We start from the raw sequence: 20,298 nt of genomic DNA on the forward strand, positions 1-20,298 counted from the left end.
TTGGGAGTACTGGGACAGACACTCCTTGCACTACTCCTCCACTCACCACCAAGCTGCCTGTGTATCCATGTAACCGCTGTAAAGCTGCCATGAGCCTATTGTTTGTTATTTTAGGCCTTTGATAGCCTGTCTGCGGTCCCTACTTTAAATACTCCTCCACTCATCACCAGCTGCCTGCCCGTGTATCCATGTAACCGCTGTAAAGCTGCCATGAGCCTATTGTTTGTTATTTTAGGCCTTTGATAGCCTGTCTGCGGTCCCTACTTTAAATACTCCTCCACTGACCACCAAGCTGCCTGCCCGTGTATCCATGTAACCGCTGTAAAACTGCCATAAGCCTATTGTTTGTTATTTTAGGCCTTTGATAGCCTGTCTGCGGTCCCTACTTTAAATACTCCTCCACTCACCACCAAGCTGCCTGTGTATCCATGTAACCGCTGTAAAACTGCCATAAGCCTATTGTTTGTTATTTTAGGCCTTTGATAGCCTGTCTGCGGTCCCTACTTTAAATACTCCTCCACTGACCACCAAGCTGCCTGCCCGTGTATCCATGTAACCGCTGTAAAACTGCCATAAGCCTATTGTTTGTTATTTTAGGCCTTTGATAGCCTGTCTGCGATCCCTACTTTAAATACTCCTCCACTCACCACCAAGCTGCCTGTGTATCCATGTAACCGCTGTAAAGCTGCCATGAGCCTATTGTTTGTTATTTTAGGCCTTTGATAGCCTGTCTGCGGTCCCTACTTTAAATACTCCTCCACTCATCACCAGCTGCCTGCCCGTGTATCCATGTAACCGCTGTAAAGCTGCCATGAGCCTATTGTTTGTTATTTTAGGCCTTTGATAGCCTGTCTGCGGTCCCTACTTTAAATACTCCTCCACTGACCACCAAGCTGCCTGCCCGTGTATCCATGTAACCGCTGTAAAACTGCCATAAGCCTATTGTTTGTTATTTTATGCCTTTGATAGCCTGTCTGCGGTCCCTACTTTAAATACTCCTCCACTCACCACCAAGCTGCCTGTGTATCCATGTAACCGCTGTAAAGCTGCCATGAGCCTATTGTTTGTTATTTTAGGCCTTTGATAGCCTGTCTGCGGTCCCTACTTTAAATACTCCTCCACTCATCACCAGCTGCCTGCCCGTGTATCCATGTAACCGCTGTAAAACTGCCATAAGCCTATTGTTTGTTATTTTAGGCCTTTGATAGCCTGTCTGCGGTCCCTACTTTAAATACTCCTCCACTGACCACCAAGCTGCCTGCCCGTGTATCCATGTAACCGCTGTAAAACTGCCATAAGCCTATTGTTTGTTATTTTAGGCCTTTGATAGCCTGTCTGCGGTCCCTACTTTAAATACTCCTCCACTCACCACCAAGCTGCCTGTGTATCCATGTAACCGCTGTAAAGCTGCCATGAGCCTATTGTTTGTTATTTTAGGCCTTTGATAGCCTGTCTGCGGTCCCTACTTTAAATACTCCTCCACTCACCACCAAGCTGCCTGTGTATCCATGTAACCGCTGTAAAGCTGCCATGAGCCTATTGTTTGTTATTTTAGGCCTTTGATAGCCTGTCTGCGGTCCCTACTTTAAATACTCCTCCACTCATCACCAGCTGCCTGCCCGTGTATCCATGTAACCGCTGTAAAGCTGCCATGAGCCTATTGTTTGTTATTTTAGGCCTTTGATAGCCTGTCTGCGGTCCCTACTTTAAATACTCCTCCACTCACCACCAAGCTGCCTGTGTATCCATGTAACCGCTGTAAAGCTGCCATGAGCCTATTGTTTGTTATTTTAGGCCTTTGATAGCCTGTCTGCGGTCCCTACTTTAAATACTCCTCCACTCATCACCAGCTGCCTGCCCGTGTATCCATGTAACCGCTGTAAAGCTGCCATAAGCCTATTGTTTGTTATTTTAGGCCTTTGATAGCCTGTCTGCGGTCCCTACTTTAAATACTCCTCCACTCATCACCAGCTGCCTGCCCGTGTATCCATGTAACCGCTGTAAAACTGCCATAAGCCTATTGTTTGTTATTTTAGGCCTTTGATAGCCTGTCTGCGGTCCCTACTTTAAATACTCCTCCACTCATCACCAGCTGCTTGCCCGTGTATCCATGTAACCGCTGTAAAGCTGCCATGAGCCTATTGTTTGTTATTTTAGGCCTTTGATAGCCTGTCTGCGGTCCCTACTTTAAATACTCCTCCACTCATCACCAGCTGCCTGCCCGTGTATCCATGTAACCGCTGTAAAACTGCCATGAGCCTATTGTTTGTTATTTTAGGCCTTTGATAGCCTGTCTGCGGTCCCTACTTTAAATACTCCTCCACTGACCACCAAGCTGCCTGCCCGTGTATCCATGTAACCGCTGTAAAACTGCCATAAGCCTATTGTTTTTTATTTTAGGCCTTTGATAGCCTGTCTGCGGTCCCTACTTTAAATACTCCTCCACTGACCACCAAGCTGCCTGTGTATCCATGTAACCGCTGTAAAACTGCCATAAGCCTATTGTTTGTTATTTTAGGCCTTTGATAGCCTGTCTGCGGTCCCTACTTTAAATACTCCTCCACTGACCACCAAGCTGCCTGCCCGTGTATCCATGTAACCGCTGTAAAACTGCCATAAGCCTATTGTTTGTTATTTTAGGCCTTTGATAGCCTGTCTGCAGTCCCTACTTTAAATACTCCTCCACTCACCACCAAGCTGCCTGTGTATCCATGTAACCGCTGTAAAGCTGCCATGAGCCTATTGTTTGTTATTTTAGGCCTTTGATAGCCTGTCTGCGGTCCCTACTTTAAATACTCCTCCACTCACCACCAAGCTGCCTGTGTATCCATGTAACCGCTGTAAAGCTGCCATGAGCCTATTGTTTGTTATTTTAGGCCTTTGATAGCCTGTCTGCGGTCCCTACTTTAAATACTCCTCCACTCATCACCAGCTGCCTGCCCGTGTATCCATGTAACCGCTGTAAAGCTGCCATGAGCCTATTGTTTGTTATTTTAGGCCTTTGATAGCCTGTCTGCGGTCCCTACTTTAAATACTCCTCCACTGACCACCAAGCTGCCTGCCCGTGTATCCATGTAACCGCTGTAAAACTGCCATAAGCCTATTGTTTGTTATTTTATGCCTTTGATAGCCTGTCTGCGGTCCCTACTTTAAATACTCCTCCACTCACCACCAAGCTGCCTGCCCGTGTATCCATGTAACCGCTGTAAAGCTGCCATGAGCCTATTGTTTGTTATTTTAGGCCTTTGATAGCCTGTCTGCGGTCCCTACTTTAAATACTCCTCCACTCATCACCAGCTGCCTGCCCGTGTATCCATGTAACCGCTGTAAAACTGCCATGAGCCTATTGTTTGTTAATTTAGGCCTTTGATAGCCTGTCTGCGGTCCCTACTTTAAATACTCCTCCACTCACCACCAAGCTGCCTGTGTATCCATGTAACCGATGTAAAACTGCAGTATTTTGCTTATAAAAAAGAAAATACTGGAGAGATATCAAATGCAGACATTTTAACATTAAAAACAAAAACACATACAACAAAAAACTGGTACAGTACAAAAATTGGCCACCAGCTACAAAAACTTGCTCCTGCAAGTAGTTAACTGAAAGGTTTTTTTCCATTGAAAACACAGATATGGCATCCACCGAGTGTTGTCCTGTCGCGTCTTCTTTATATTATTGCCAAGAAGCTGCAACTGAATAAAGCTGAGCTTCTACCTTCTGCCTCTTATTAACTGCTTTTTTTAAAAAAAAATTGTCCACCAGCTACAAAAACTTGCTCCTGCAAGTAGTTAACTGAAAGGTTTTTTTCCATTGAAAACACAGATATGGCATCCACCGAGTGTTGTCCTGTCGCGTCTTCTTTATATTATTGCCAAGAAGCTGCAACTGAATAAAGCTGAGCTTCTACCTTCTGCCTCTTATTAACTGCTTTTTTTTTATAAAATTGGCTGTTCCGGCCTACTAAAGGTGTCTGTCTGCCCCTGCCTGGTGTTGTCCTCAACTGAATAAAGCTGAGCTTCAACCTTCTGTTCCAAATTACCATTTTTAAAAATGCAATTGGCTGTTCCGGCCTACTAAAGGTGAATGTCTGCCCCTGCCTGGTGTTGTCCTCAACTGAATAAAGCTGAGCTTCTACCTTCTGTTCCAAATTACCATTTTTAAAAATGCAATTGGCTGTTCCGGCCTACTAAAGGTGAATGTCTGCCCCTGCCTGGTGTTGTCCTCAACTGAATAAAGCTGAGCTTCTACCTTCTGTTCCAAATTACCATTTCTAAAAATGCCATTGGCTGTTCCGGCCTACTAAAGGTGAATGTCTGCCCCTGCCTGGTGTTGTCCTCAACTGAATAAAGCTGAGCTTCTACCTTCTGCCTCTTACTAACTGCTGTTTTTTTAAAAAATTGGCTGTTCCGGCCTACTAAAGGTGTCTGTCTGCCCCTGCCTGGTGTTGTCCTCAACTGAATAAAGCTGAGCTTCAACCTTCTGTTCCAAATTACCATTTTTAAAAATGCAATTGGCTGTTCCGGCCTACTAAAGGTGTCTGTCTGCCCCTGCCTGGTGTTGTCCTCAACTGAATAAAGCTGAGCTTCTACCTTCTGCCTCTTACTAACTGCTGTTTTTTTAAAAAATTGGCTGTTCCGGCCTACTAAAGGTGTCTGTCTGCCCCTGCCTGGTGTTGTCCTCAACTAAATAAAGCTGAGCTTCAACCTTCTGTTCCAAATTACCATTTTTAAAAATGCAATTGGCTGTTCCGGCCTACTAAAGGTGTCTGTCTGCCCCTGCCTGGTGTTGTCCTCAACTGAATAAAGCTGAGCTTCTACCTTCTGCCTCTTACTAACTGCTGTTTTTTTAAAAAATTGGCTGTTCCGGCCTACTAAAGGTGTCTGTCTGCCCCTGCCTGGTGTTGTCCTCAACTGAATAAAGCTGAGCTTCTACCTTCTGTTCCAAATTACCATTTTTAAAAATGCAATTGGCTGTTCCGGCCTACTAAAGGTGAATGTCTGCCCCTGCCTGGTGTTGTCCTCAACTGAATAAAGCTGAGCTTCTACCTTCTGTTCCAAATTACCATTTCTAAAAATGCCATTGGCTGTTCCGGCCTACTAAAGGTGAATGTCTGCCCCTGCCTGGTGTTGTCCTCAACTGAATAAAGCTGAGCTTCTACCTTCTGCCTCTTACTAACTGCTGTTTTTTTAAAAAATTGGCTGTTCCGGCCTACTAAAGGTGTCTGTCTGCCCCTGCCTGGTGTTGTCCTCAACTGAATAAAGCTGAGCTTCAACCTTCTGTTCCAAATTACCATTTTTAAAAATGCAATTGGCTGTTCCGGCCTACTAAAGGTGTCTGTCTGCCCCTGCCTGGTGTTGTCCTCAACTGAATAAAGCTGAGCTTCTACCTTCTGCCTCTTACTAACTACTGTTTTTTTTAAAAATTGGCTGTTCCGGCCTACTAAAGGTGTCTGTCTGCCCCTGCCTGGTGTTGTCCTCAACTGAATAAAGCTGAGCTTCAACCTTCTGTTCCAAATTACCATTTTTAAAAATGCAATTGGCTGTTCCGGCCTACTAAAGGTGTCTGTCTGCCCCTGCCTGGTGTTGTCCTCAACTGAATAAAGCTGAGCTTCTACCTTCTGCCTCTTACTAACTGCTGTTTTTTTAAAAAATTGGCTGTTCCGGCCTACTAAAGGTGTCTGTCTGCCCCTGCCTGGTGTTGTCCTCAACTGAATAAAGCTGAGCTTCAACCTTCTGTTCCAAATTACCATTTTTAAAAATGCAATTGGCTGTTCCGGCCTACTAAAGGTGAATGTCTGCCCCTGCCTGGTGTTGTCCTCAACTGAATAAAGCTGAGCTTCTACCTTCTGTTCCAAATTACCATTTTTAAAAATGCAATTGGCTGTTCCGGCCTACTAAAGGTGAATGTCTGCCCCTGCCTGGTGTTGTCCTCAACTGAATAATGCTGAGCTTCTACCTTCTGTTCCAAATTACCATTTCTAAAAATGCCATTGGCTGTTCCGGCCTACTAAAGGTGAATGTCTGCCCCTGCCTGGTGTTGTCCTCAACTGAATAAAGCTGAGCTTCTACCTTCTGCCTCTTACTAACTGCTGTTTTTTTTAAAAATTGGCTGTTCCGGCCTACTAAAGGTGTCTGTCTGCCCCTGCCTGGTGTTGTCCTCAACTGAATAAAGCTGAGCTTCAACCTTCTGTTCCAAATTACCATTTTTAAAAATGCAATTGGCTGTTCCGGCCTACTAAAGGTGTCTGTCTGCCCCTGCCTGGTGTTGTCCTCAACTGAATAAAGCTGAGCTTCTACCTTCTGTTCCAAATTACCATTTTTAAAAATGCAATTGGCTGTTCCGGCCTACTAAAGGTGAATGTCTGCCCCTGCCTGGTGTTGTCCTCAACTGAATAAAGCTGAGCTTCTACCTTCTGTTCCAAATTACCATTTTTAAAAATGCAATTGGCTGTTCCGGCCTACTAAAGGTGAATGTCTGCCCCTGCCTGGTGTTGTCCTCAACTGAATAAAGCTGAGCTTCAACCTTCAGTTCCAAATTACCATTTTTAAAAATGCAATTGGCTGTTCCGGCCTACTAAAGGTGTCTGTCTGCCCCTGCCTGGTGTTGTCCTCAACTGAATAAAGCTGAGCTTCAACCTTCTGTTCCAAATTACCATTTTTAAAAATGCAATTGGCTGTTCCGGCCTACTAAAGGTGAATGTCTGCCCCTGCCTGGTGTTGTCCTCAACTGAATAAAGCTGAGCTTCTACCTTCTGTTCCAAATTACCATTTTTAAAAATGCAATTGGCTGTTCCGGCCTACTAAAGGTGAATGTCTGCCCCTGCCTGGTGTTGTCCTCAACTGAATAAAGCTGAGCTTCAACCTTCAGTTCCAAATTACCATTTTTAAAAATGCAATTGGCTGTTTCGGCCTACTAAAGGTGTCTGTCTGCCCCTGCCTGGTGTTGTCCTCAACTGAATAAAGCTGAGCTTCAACCTTCTGTTCCAAATTACCATTTTTAAAAATGCAATTGGCTGTTCCGGCCTACTAAAGGTGAATGTCTGCCCCTGCCTGGTGTTGTCCTCAACTGAATAAAGCTGAGCTTCAACCTTCAGTTCCAAATTACCATTTTTAAAAATGCAATTGGCTGTTCCGGCCTACTAAAGGTGTCTGTCTGCCCCTGCCTGGTGTTGTCCTCAACTGAATAAAGCTGAGCTTCAACCTTCTGTTCCAAATTACCATTTTTAAAAATGCAATTGGCTGTTCCGGCCTACTAAAGGTGAATGTCTGCCCCTGCCTGGTGTTGTCCTCAACTGAATAAAGCTGAGCTTCTACCTTCTGTTCCAAATTACCATTTTTAAAAATGCAATTGGCTGTTCCGGCCTACTAAAGGTGAATGTCTGCCCCTGCCTGGTGTTGTCCTCAACTGAATAAAGCTGAGCTTCAACCTTCAGTTCCAAATTACCATTTTTAAAAATGCAATTGGCTGTTCCGGCCTACTAAAGGTGTCTGTCTGCCCCTGCCTGGTGTTGTCCTCAACTGAATAAAGCTGAGCTTCAACCTTCTGTTCCAAATTACCATTTTTAAAAATGCAATTGGCTGTTCCGGCCTACTAAAGGTGAATGTCTGCCCCTGCCTGGTGTTGTCCTCAACTGAATAAAGCTGAGCTTCAACCTTCTGTTCCAAATTACCATTTTTAAAAATGCAATTGGCTGTTCCGGCCTACTAAAGGTGAATGTCTGCCCCTGCCTGGTGTTGTCCTCAACTGAATAAAGCTGAGCTTCTACCTTCTGTTCCAAATTACCATTTTTAAAAATGCAATTGGCTGTTCCGGCCTACTAAAGGTGAATGTCTGCCCCTGCCTGGTGTTGTCCTCAACTGAATAAAGCTGAGCTTCAACCTTCAGTTCCAAATTACCATTTTTAAAAATGCAATTGGCTGTTCCGGCCTACTAAAGGTGTCTGTCTGCCCCTGCCTGGTGTTGTCCTCAACTGAATAAAGCTGAGCTTCAACCTTCTGTTCCAAATTACCATTTTTAAAAATGCAATTGGCTGTTCCGGCCTACTAAAGGTGAATGTCTGCCCCTGCCTGGTGTTGTCCTCAACTGAATAAAGCTGAGCTTCTACCTTCTGTTCCAAATTACCATTTTTAAAAATGCAATTGGCTGTTCCGGCCTACTAAAGGTGAATGTCTGCCCCTGCCTGGTGTTGTCCTCAACTGAATAAAGCTGAGCTTCAACCTTCAGTTCCAAATTACCATTTTTAAAAATGCAATTGGCTGTTCCGGCCTACTAAAGGTGTCTGTCTGCCCCTGCCTGGTGTTGTCCTCAACTGAATAAAGCTGAGCTTCAACCTTCTGTTCCAAATTACCATTTTTAAAAATGCAATTGGCTGTTCCGGCCTACTAAAGGTGAATGTCTGCCCCTGCCTGGTGTTGTCCTCAACTGAATAAAGCTGAGCTTCTACCTTCTGTTCCAAATTACCATTTTTAAAAATGCAATTGGCTGTTCCGGCCTACTAAAGGTGAATGTCTGCCCCTGCCTGGTGTTGTCCTCAACTGAATAAAGCTGAGCTTCAACCTTCAGTTCCAAATTACCATTTTTAAAAATGCAATTGGCTGTTCCGGCCTACTAAAGGTGAATGTCTGCCCCTGCCTGGTGTTGTCCTCAACTGAATAAAGCTGAGCTTCTACCTTCTGTTCCAAATTACCATTTTTAAAAATGCAATTGGCTGTTCCGGCCTACTAAAGGTGAATGTCTGCCCCTGCCTGGTGTTGTCCTCAACTGAATAAAGCTGAGCTTCAACCTTCAGTTCCAAATTACCATTTTTAAAAATGCAATTGGCTGTTCCGGCCTACTAAAGGTGTCTGTCTGCCCCTGCCTGGTGTTGTCCTCAACTGAATAAAGCTGAGCTTCTACCTTCTGCCTCTTACTAACTGCTGTTTTTTTTAAAAATTGGCTGTTCCGGCCTACTAAAGGTGTCTGACTGCCCCTGCCTGGTGTTGTCCTCAACTGAATAAAGCTGAGCTTCAACCTTCTGTTCCAAATTACCATTTTTAAAAATGCAATTGGCTGTTCCGGCCTACTAAAGGTGAATGTCTGCCCCTGCCTGGTGTTGTCCTCAACTGAATAAAGCTGAGCTTCTACCTTCTGTTCCAAATTACCATTTTTAAAAATGCAATTGGCTGTTCCGGCCTACTAAAGGTGAATGTCTGCCCCTGCCTGGTGTTGTCCTCAACTGAATAAAGCTGAGCTTCAACCTTCAGTTCCAAATTACCATTTTTAAAAATGCAATTGGCTGTTCCGGCCTACTAAAGGTGTCTGTCTGCCCCTGCCTGGTGTTGTCCTCAACTGAATAAAGCTGAGCTTCAACCTTCAGTTCCAAATTACCATTTTTAAAAATGCAATTGGCTGTTCCGGCCTACTAAAGGTGTCTGTCTGCCCCTGCCTGGTGTTGTCCTCAACTGAATAAAGCTGAGCTTCTACCTTCTGCCTCTTACTAACTGCTGTTTTTTTAAAAAATTGGCTGTTCCGGCCTACTAAAGGTGTCTGTCTGCCCCTGCCTGGTGTTGTCCTCAACTGAATAAAGCTGAGCTTCAACCTTCTGTTCCAAATTACCATTTTTAAAAATGCAATTGGCTGTTCCGGCCTACTAAAGGTGAATGTCTGCCCCTGCCTGGTGTTGTCCTCAACTGAATAAAGCTGAGCTTCTACCTTCTGCCTCTTACTAACTGCTGTTTTTTTTAAAAATTGGCTGTTCCGGCCTACTAAAGGTGTCTGTCTGCCCCTGCCTGGTGTTGTCCTCAACTGAACAAAGCTGAGCTTCCACATTCTGGCTTTCGCCCTATACTATCAGATATTAAACTGCATTTGGCCTACTAGTGTGGTTATGCCCTTGAAACAGTGTCTGCTGCTCTTGGGTTTGCTACTCCACTGAACAAAGCAATGCCGCCTGTTTAGTCCTGTTACCAATTTTGAACTGCATTTAGCCTACTTTATTCTTTGGCCCTATATCTGTTTCCTCCTCATCCTGCCCATTGCCCAGCCACTGCTAGATGAGTCTGCTGGTACATTGACCTAGACCACTACATTCCCCTTATACTCTACACAGCCAGAATCTGACCCTGCTGAAAGTAAGGTTCCCCTTCCCGCATGTTATACCACCTTACACAGGGACAGAGAGGAAGGTGCAGATGAAAGTGCAGGTTCCTTCATCAGGTGGGGGGGCATACTCGTTGGCAACGTCACTGGCACAGGGCCCCTCAGAGTACGCAAAAGTGTCGCTGCTGGTGGGAGGCGCCCCCGCCATGCAAACACACATCGCTGTACTTTGAGGGGCCCTGTGCCAGTGCCAATGCGAACGAGTGGGCCCCCCCTGCTTGCTCAGGATCACAGCACTTGCAACGTTGAAATACTTACCTTTCCCTGCAACACCGCCGTGACGTAGTCCGCATTTCCTGGGTCCACGAAAAACTTGAGCCGGCCCTACTCCCCCCACAACTTTTGCCAAATGACCCCCAATTCCCTATGCCCAACTATTATTATAAAGTTAATTAAGATTGACAAGCTTCAGAAACAAGAATGGATGTTTTTGGCATTAAAATGGGCACTGTAGGTGTTTTCCTGGCCTCCACTCACTGCCGACTATGCTTCCCCATTGACTTGCATTGGGTTTCGTGTTTCGGTCGATCCCCGACTTTTAGCGATAATCGGCCGACTGCACTCGACTCGACTCTGGACAAAATCGGGTTTCACAAAACCCGACTCGATCTTAAAAAAATGAAAGTTGCTCAACTCTACTCTTAGCAACAAAAAAAATCCCGCTCCCAACGGTGAAGAAGATGGCCGAATATGCCCTTTCTCCAAAGACTCCTTAACATAACTCCGCATGGCGGTATGTTCTGGCACAGACAGGTTGAAAAGTCGGCCCTTAGGAAACTTACAGCCTGGAATCAAGTCAATAGCACAATCACAGTCCCTATGCGGTAGAAGGGAACTGGACTTGGGCTCATCGAATACATCCTGAAAATCAGACAAAAACTCTGGAACTTCAGAAGAGGAGGAAGAGGAGATTGACATCACAGGAACATCATTATGAACCCCCTGACAACCCCAACTAGTCACAGACATAGACTTCCAATCCAACACAGGATTATGTATCTGCAACCATGGAAAACCCAGCACAATAGCATCATGCAAATTATGCAACACCAGAAAATGACTATCTTCCTGATGGGCTGGCGCCATGCACATGGTCACCTGTGTCCAAAACTGGGGTTTATTTTTAGCCAAAGGTGTAGCATCAATGCCCCTTAAAGGAATAGGGTTCTGCAAAGACTGCAAGGGGAAACCACAACGCCTGGCAAATTCAAAGTCTATTAAGTGCAAAACGGCACCTGAATCCACAAACGCCATGACAGAAAATGACAACAATGAGCAGATCAAGGTCACAGATAACAGAAATTTAGGTTGTACAGTTCCGATGGTAACTGAACTAGCGATTCTCTTTGTACACTTTGGGCAGACTGAAATGATATGAGAAGCATCGCCACAATAAAAACACAACCTATTCTGACGTCTGAATCCTTGTTGTTCCGTTCTAGACAGAATCTTATCACACTGCATAGGCTCAGGCATCTGCTCTGAGGACAACGCCACAGCGCGCACAGTTCTGCGCTCCCGCAAGCGCTGATCAATCTGAATGGCCAGAGACATAGAATCACTCAGACCAACAGGCGTGGGAAACCCCACCATAACATCTTTAACAGATTCAGAAAGACCCTTTCTGAAAATAGCCGCCAAAGCATCCTCATTCCATTTAGTCAGCACAGACCATTTTCTAAATTTCTGACAATACAATTCTGCCGCTTCTTGACCCTGAGACAGGGCCAACAAGGTCTTCTCCGCTTGATCCACAGAATTTGGTTCATCATATAATAATCCTAGAGCCTGAAAAAAGGCATCTACATTAAGCAAGGCCGGATTCCCAGATTCCAGGGAAAATGCCAAATCCTGAGGGTCGCCACGCAGCAGGGAGATGACAATTTTAACCTGCTGAATGGGATCACCAGAGGAACGAGGCTTCAGAGCAAAAAACAGTTTACAATTGTTTTTAAAACTCAAAAATTTGAACCTGTCCCCAAAAAACAAATCAGGAGTAGGAATCCTAGGTTCTAAAAGTGGAGTCTGGACAATATAATCAGAAATACCCTGTACCTTAGCTGCAAGCTGGTCTATACGAGAAACTAATCCCTGAACATCCATGCTAGCACAAGACTCCTCAGTCACCCAGAGGAAAAGAGGGAAGAAAAGACAAAGCAGGCTACAGAAAAAAAAATGGCTCTTTCTTCCCTTCTTCTGAGATGCATTTAACTCATTGTTGGCCAGTTGTACTGTTATGATCCGGTGACCTTGGAGCCGCATGAGAGACTTTCTCAGGAGTAGGTGGTACCTATACTGACCGCAAACCCTAAACTAACACCGCAACTAGAAGTAGCCATGGGATGTACCTAACACGTCCTAGACACCTCGACACAGCCGGAGGACTAAATACCCCTATAGATATAAATGGATTTCTATCTTGCCTCAGAGCAGAACCCCAAAGGATAGGCAGCCCCCCACAAATATTGACTGTGAGTATAAGAGGAAAGACACACGCAGGCAGAAAAACAGGATTTAGCAAAAGAGGCACTTCTAGCTAAATAGAAAAGGATAGGACAGAATTCTAAGCGGTCAGTATTAAAATCCTAAAAATATCCACAGCAGATAATACAAATATTCTACATCTAACTAAAGACATCGAAAGTATATCAGCATCTCCTGAGAATCCAGCATGACTGAAAAATCCAAACAAAGTCTAAGCTGGACAAAAACACAATGAATTGCACTGAATTGCAAAGCACACTGCATGTGTGCACAGAGACAAAAATCTTTGTTTGGTTATCTTTGTGTGGAAACTTCCTGAAGAAGAAGCCATGAGCTTCGAAACGCGTTGAATAAACCACCTGAACACCTTACAACTATATCTGGATTCATTATTTGTCACAGCAGCGCAGATTTTATCCACATTTATCTATTATAACGTCACAGAGACAAAAAAACAGACACTTATCTTAGCTGAATTGGCAGCAGGGCATGAGGAGCCAGAGAGAGATGCAATCCCTCCAAGTTCAATGGACAACTGGCATGGACTCATGGATCCTGCACACCTAAATACCTAATAGAGCTGCAATCAGCAGAAACACCTGCCCGGATTACAACCCCAAGACAACTGCAGGGGGTAGTGACAAGCATGTGACAGACAAAGACAGGAAACAAGAAAACTTAGCTTTCAAGTTTCTCCACACAGCAGAGGATATGGAACCAGGACCTCAAGCAGCTGATACACGCTGGCACCAGAGAGTGCCCACCTCCTTGGCTGGTCTCCAGAGAAAAACTCTATCACCAACAATCAGCTTATGCATCTGGTGACTATTTAATGGATGGTGGGAGTGGTCTCCACCCACATCAGCTGACCAGCAAACATATCAGCTGCCAGCAAGACAGACATTAACCCTTGCTGGCCCAAAAGGAAAAACCACATTTAAATAAAAGCAGAACCAGAGCTGTCATGACTTCCACAATATGAGTCGTGACACAATAAGTATGCAATGTTGTATTTGTATTGAGTTTATAAATTACTTCTAGTGGTGATTTCAGACAGCCATAATTTTTTATGCTTAATAAATTACATTTATGCAGTGAATTTAAAACCATGTATCAGAAAAAAAAAATATGTTCAAACATAGACATTAATTTTAGAGCTAGAAGAAACAAAAATTAAGAGACCACCACATCAAAACCCTGTCATGGGCCGCCCAATCTCCAGACCTGAACCCCATTGAAAACCTCTGGAATGTAATCAAGAGGATGATGGATGGTCAGAAGCCATCAAAGAAGATCTGCTTACATTTTTGCTCCAGAAGCAGAGTGAAAGATTGGTGGAAAGCATGCCAAGACGCATGAAAGCTGTGATTAAAAATCATGGTTATTCCACAAAATATTGATTTCTGCACTCTTCCTGAGTTAAAACATTAGTATTGTTGTTTCTAAAGATTATGATCATGTTGTCAAACGTTTATAGACTAAAAGAACAATTTATATCATACTAAAAAATATACGAATAAAGAGAAAAATCAGACAAACTGAACATTTTGCAGTGGTCTCTTATTTTTTGCCAGAGCAGTATATATAACATAAGTATTTAAGGGGGGAACATAAGGGGAACATAAGTATTTGATCCCTTGCTGATTTTATGAGTTTGCCCCCACTGACAAAGACATGAACAGTCTATAATTTTAAGGTTAGGTTAATTGTAACATTGAGAGACAGAATATCAAAAATAAAATCCAGAAAATCACATTGTGTAAATTATATAAATGTATTTGCACTTTGCAGTGAGAAATAAGTATTTGATTCCCTACCAACCATTAAGAGTTCTGGCTCCTACAGACCAGTTAGACGCTGCTAATCAACTCGTTACCTGCATTAAAGACTGCTTTCTTACATAGTCACCTTTATAAAAGACTCCTGTCCACAGACACAATTAATCAGTCAGACTCTAACCTCTACAACATGGGCAAGACCAAAGAGCTTTATAAAGATGTAAAGGACAAGATCATAGGCCTGCACAAAGCTGGAATGGGCTACAAAACCATAAGTAAGATGCAAGGTGAGAAGAAGACAACTGTTGGTGCAATAGTAAGAAAATGGATTAAACACAAAATGCCTGTCAATTGACATCGATCTGGGGCACCATGCAAAGTGTCACCTCGTGGGGTATCCTTGATCATGAGGAAGGTGAGAGATCAGCCTAAAACTACACAGGGGCAAGGCAGCTGGGACCACAGTCACCAAGAAAACCATTGGTTACACATTACGCCGTAAAGGTTTAAAATCCTGCAGTGACGCAATGTTCCACTGCTCAAGAAGGCACATGTGCAGGCTCATCTGAAGTTTGCCAATGAACACCTGGATGATTCTGTGAGTGATTGGTAGAAGGTGCTGTGGTCAGATGAGACAAAAATTGAGGTATTTTGCATTAACTCAACTCACCGTGTTTGGAGGAAGAGAAATGCTGCCTATTATCCAAAGAACACCATCCCCATTGTCAAGCATGGAAGTGGACACATGGCACACGGCAGTGCGTCACACGGCACCAACATGCACGCCAAAGTCACCAGCCGGCCTGTAATTGGCTTGTGGCTATTGCCATGCAGGAAGACATCAGCTTCCTGCAGAGCATTGGATTTCAACTGAATGTGCGTGAGCTGGTGACCAGGGAGCAGAAGCAGAAATAGGGAGTGCCCAATCTGGCCCCACACTGCTCATCGGGCCCTATACGCCAGTAAGAGCAGTAATGCCCTGATGGCGGCACTGAAGGAGTTGATATCCCTAGATTCCAAAAGTTGTCAGTAAGCTCTGAGCCAGTTACACAGAGCAAATTTTACACAACAAACTGCATAACAATTTACTGTATAATCCTTTTTGAGGGTTCAGTTGATAATGCTAGTTTTAAATATAACTTTTAAAAAATATATTCAGCTATTTTGAAATAGATTTTTAAAGTAAACACACCGGCCTCATCAGGTGTATGAGATACATTTATGTATATAGGTGTTTGCATTTATAGATTTAGATTTACAATAGATTTACAATACAGTTGAGAACAGTGTGTGCTAACCCAAGTGATAAGAACATGGAATGCTTCATGCAACTTAATAATAATGCTAAGAAAGTACAAATCAATATACTTGTATATTTATTAGCCTTTCTCCAAAGACTTATGTTAAAAACCCCAGGAACATTTTATCAACAAGATATCAAAAGCGATTTGCACACTGCTTATGTTATAGATCATTTATGAGGATTATTTTCACAGCGCAGCTCACAAAGACTATTTGTCACAATGTTTATACAATATTTGGCAATGTCCCACTGAGCGCGATTTGTTCTTGTACTGAATATTTACATTCATGATACATTGTACACTTTTAAGTTCGTATTTCCATTTAAAAGCAGAGGTAGACTCAGCATTAAGCACAGAATCTCCTTTTTGATCAGTCACTTTCCTTGTCACTTTCAATCAGTTAAGAATTGGTGATTGTATGGAAGCCAGAACTTCACTCACACACTGTTATCTAGCTTTGTGTATTGCCGTTGGCCTTTCATAACATCATTTTTAGAAACTTTTGCTAGGAGCAATTTATCTGTAGATAGGCTCATGTTCAGCAGCAGCAGTAAGGACTCTAACCATATTGTTATGATACTTCACAATACAAGAGAGTTCACTGCACATCTGGAAGGAACAAATGATGTGTCAGGGAAATGGGGGCTCCATCTCATTGTTTGCTATGCGTTTGCACGTAAGACAGTTATTTCCATCTTCTCATTTTCCCTTTGCATATATTATCATTTTTGATGTGTTCTGTCTCCTCAAGCTGCAGAAGCTTGGAAGAATTTCATTGTTCCTGGAAGCCACTATTACTCATGTCGTTACTGTTTGTATATTGAAATAATATAGGACTGATGTCTTGATTGGTTTTTATATTGAATCTTTCCTGTCTGGAATAGTAAATATGAGGAAAGAAGCTGCAGTCTATGATCACAACTGGGTTAAAGATTATAGTACTTTTTTCAGCAATTTGTTTGTTTTTGGGGGGTTTTTAGCATAATTTCACTTTTCTGAGGTCAAGAATTATACAGCAAAACAATGAAAAATTATCACTTCTATTTATTGTACCTATAAACCTGCAATAAACCATTTGTTTCGGATTATAGGAAGCTTCTTACTAAAGGATGCACCCAGGGTCTAGACAGCAATAAATAGGAAAAACATATTCCCTACTAATTAAAACTTCCCTGGTGATGAAAAGAAAAAAATGGGTCAGTGTCACTAATTTTAATGTACTAAAGTAGAATAGAGAGGTAATAGACTTATTGTTAGTGTTTCTCTGAACTGTTGACTTAGTCACCCCTCTCCTTCATGGCAGAGTGAGATGAATTAATAGACAACCTCACTATAACCTCACTAAAAAGCTTCAGCAAGTGTCCAGGTTTGTGGAGCGGCGTTGGAAGAAAACACATTCGCAAGATGGCTTCACCACTTTCAAACAAGCAACACTTGCCTTCAAATCCGCGCTCAGCTCTGCTACACAGAACTACTTTACACCCCTCGTATCTTGCTTATCGTACAACTCCAAACAGTTAATCAACACTTTTAACTGCCCCGTCCGACCTCCCTCATCTCTGCTGAAGACTACAAATTTCAAAAATAAAATCAACCAAACAAGACAAGACTTTATTGTTCAACCAACACAACCCCTTAGTATACTTAACCAATGTCCTTAACCCACAACCTCCTTCTCCAACTTCACCGAAGAAGAGCTTACTCGTCTCCTTTCCATATCACATCTCACCACTTGTGCACTTGTCCCCATCCCAACCCACCTCCCCCCAATCTCACCACCACACTTATCCCATCCCTAACTCATCTCTTCAACTTATCCCTAACTTCTGTCACCTTCCTTTCTGCTTTCAAACATGCAACAATCACACCTATCCTCAAAAAGCCATCCCACGACCCAACTGCTTTGTCCAGCTATCGCCCAATATCGCTGCTCCCATTCGCTTCAAAACTCCTTCAGCAGCATGTTCACACTGATCTTTCCTCCCACTTCTCATCTATTTCGTTCTTTGACAACCTACAATCTGGCTTTCATCCCCACCATTCCACTGAAACTGCCCTGACCAAAATTACTAATGACTTACTTACAGCCAAAGCTAACAATTATCTATACTCCTCCTTTTTGACCTGTCCTCTGCCTTCGATACAGTTGACCACACCTCCTACTACAGATTCTCTCTTCCTTTGGTGTCAAAGACCTTGCCCTATCCTGGATCTCCTCATACCTTATCAACTTCACATTTAGCATCTCCTACTCCCACACCACCTCCTCATCCTGCCATCTCTCTGTTGCAGGCCCTCAAGGCTCTGTCCTAGGACCCTTGCTCTTCTGGATCTATAGCCTTGACCTGGGACAAGTCATAAAGCTCTATGACTTTCAATACCATCTGTACACTGATGACACTCAGATCTACCTCTATGGCCCAGATGTCACCTCTCTGCTTTCCAGAATCCCAGAGTGTCTAACAGCCATATCCTCCTTCTTCTCCTCTTGCTTCCTCAAGCTCAATGTGGACAAATCTGAACTCATTATCTTTCCTCAATCTCACATATCTTCCCTACCTGATCTATCCATCACAATAAATGACGTCACACTTTCCCCTGTACCAGAAATCCACTGCCTCGGAGTAACCCTTGACTCTGCCCTGTCCTTCAAGCCGCACATCCAAGTTCTTGCCACTTCGTGTCAATATTTCCAGAATCCATCCTTTCCTCAACCCCCAATCTTCTGAAATGCTTGTGCATGCCCTCATCATCTCCTGACTTGACTACTGCAACATCCTCCTCCGTGGCCTACCTTCTAACACTCTTGCACCTCTCGAGTCCATCCTTAACTCTGCTGCTTGAATAATTAATCTCCTTGCTACTCCCTTGCTTCTCACCTTTGCAAATCCCTTCATTGGCTCCCAATTCCTCAGCATATCCAGTTCAAACTACTAACACTAACCTACAAAGCCACCCATAACCTTTCTCCCCCCGCCATACTTCTGCAAACTAATCTTCCCTCACGTAATCTCCAGTCCTCCCAAGACCTCCTTATCACCTCCACATTAGTTCGTTCCTCACCCAATCGCCTCCAAGATTTGTCCCAAATATTTCCTATCCTTTGTAATTCTGTGTCCCCGTATCCAACTAGCCACCACATTTGGATCCTTCAGACAGAACCTGAAAGCCCATCTTTTCAATAAAACTTACAACCTGCAATGACCACGCTGCCACCTCAACACCACTGGAGCCATTTAAACCCCAAAACCTACTGTACTGTCTCCTTCTCCATCATCCTATAGAAAGTAAGCCCGCAAGGGCATGGTCCTCTTCCCTCTCTTCCAGTCTATCATTGTTAGTTTGTTTACTGTAAGTAATATTTGTATTTTATATGCAACCCCTTCTCATGTACAGCACCCTGGAATCAATGGTGCTACATATACACAACACTGTTGAATGCACAGTATATGCGCACTCAGCTCTGATACATAAACAAACACACCTCTACCACACACACAGCCCTCCTAAATACACATACACAACTTAGGTATATAAACATACAAAGCACAGTTACATACACACAGGTTTGCTAGATCAACACACACAACTCTGCTAAATCTGGACATACACAGCTTTGCTACATCACCACACACCTCTGCTGTACCTTAAAGTAATGCTCAAAAGTTTTGAGACTGACACAAATATGGTTTTCACAAGCTTTTCTGCTTCAATGTTTCTAATTCTTTTAGTCAGATATGTCTATGATTGCTGAAATACAATTATCAGCATTTCATAGTTTTTTAAACTTTAACTGACAAATACATCAAGTTTATCCAAAGCTTCTGCAATTTGCCCTGGTATCCTGGATATCAGCATTTGGGCCAAATCTTTAGTACTGGCAACCCATTTTTGCCCAATCAGTGCCTGAAGATTATCATAATTTCTGTGATTTTGTTTCTCCACCAATTTTTTGAGGAATTACTACAGTTTCTCAATGGCATTGAGACTTGGAGAGTTTATTGGCCATAGACCCAAAATTTTTATTATTCATTAAGCCACTTAGTTATTACTTTTGCCTTTTGACATGGTGTTTCATCATGCTGGAAAAATCATTGTTCATCACCAAAGAGCTTCTGAATAGTTGAGAGACGTTGCTCTTGGAGGATGTTTAAGTATCATTCTTTATTCATGGCAGTGTTCCCACAAAAAATTGTGAGTGAACCTATTCCAGTGGATGTAAATAAACCACACACATGAATGATCTTGGGATGTTTTACTGATGGAATAACACAAGACTCATGGTAGCGATTCATGGTAGCACTCACTTTTTTTTCTCTAGACAATCATTCTTAAAGATTTTCCAAACAGTCAGAAGGAGACTTCATCAGAGAAAATAACTTTCCTCCAGTCCTCCCTAGTCTAATTCCTGTACTTTGTGAAAAGTTATTTTCTCTGATGTAGGCCAGTGCAAATCCTTCGTTTTTTTATGTAATGTCAAACAGACTCAAAGATGTTGATATCAGATTAATATTTTTTGTGAGTACACTTTGACTTCATATCAGAATCAGATCTTCAAGGAACACTTACACGCAGTTTTTGATGGAACTTGACA

The 20,298-nt window shown here is 43.1% G+C and overlaps 1 protein-coding gene across 1 annotated transcript in view; it reads left to right on the forward strand.

The window, feature by feature from the left end:
• IMPG1 (interphotoreceptor matrix proteoglycan 1) overlaps positions 1 to 20,298 on the forward strand; it is a 742,521-nt gene that overhangs the window by 573,115 nt on the left and 149,108 nt on the right. The window lies entirely within an intron of this gene.

The sequence above is a fragment of the Ranitomeya variabilis genome, chromosome 2 (assembly GCF_051348905.1).
Source record: "Ranitomeya variabilis isolate aRanVar5 chromosome 2, aRanVar5.hap1, whole genome shotgun sequence".
NCBI lineage: Eukaryota > Metazoa > Chordata > Amphibia > Anura > Dendrobatidae > Ranitomeya > Ranitomeya variabilis.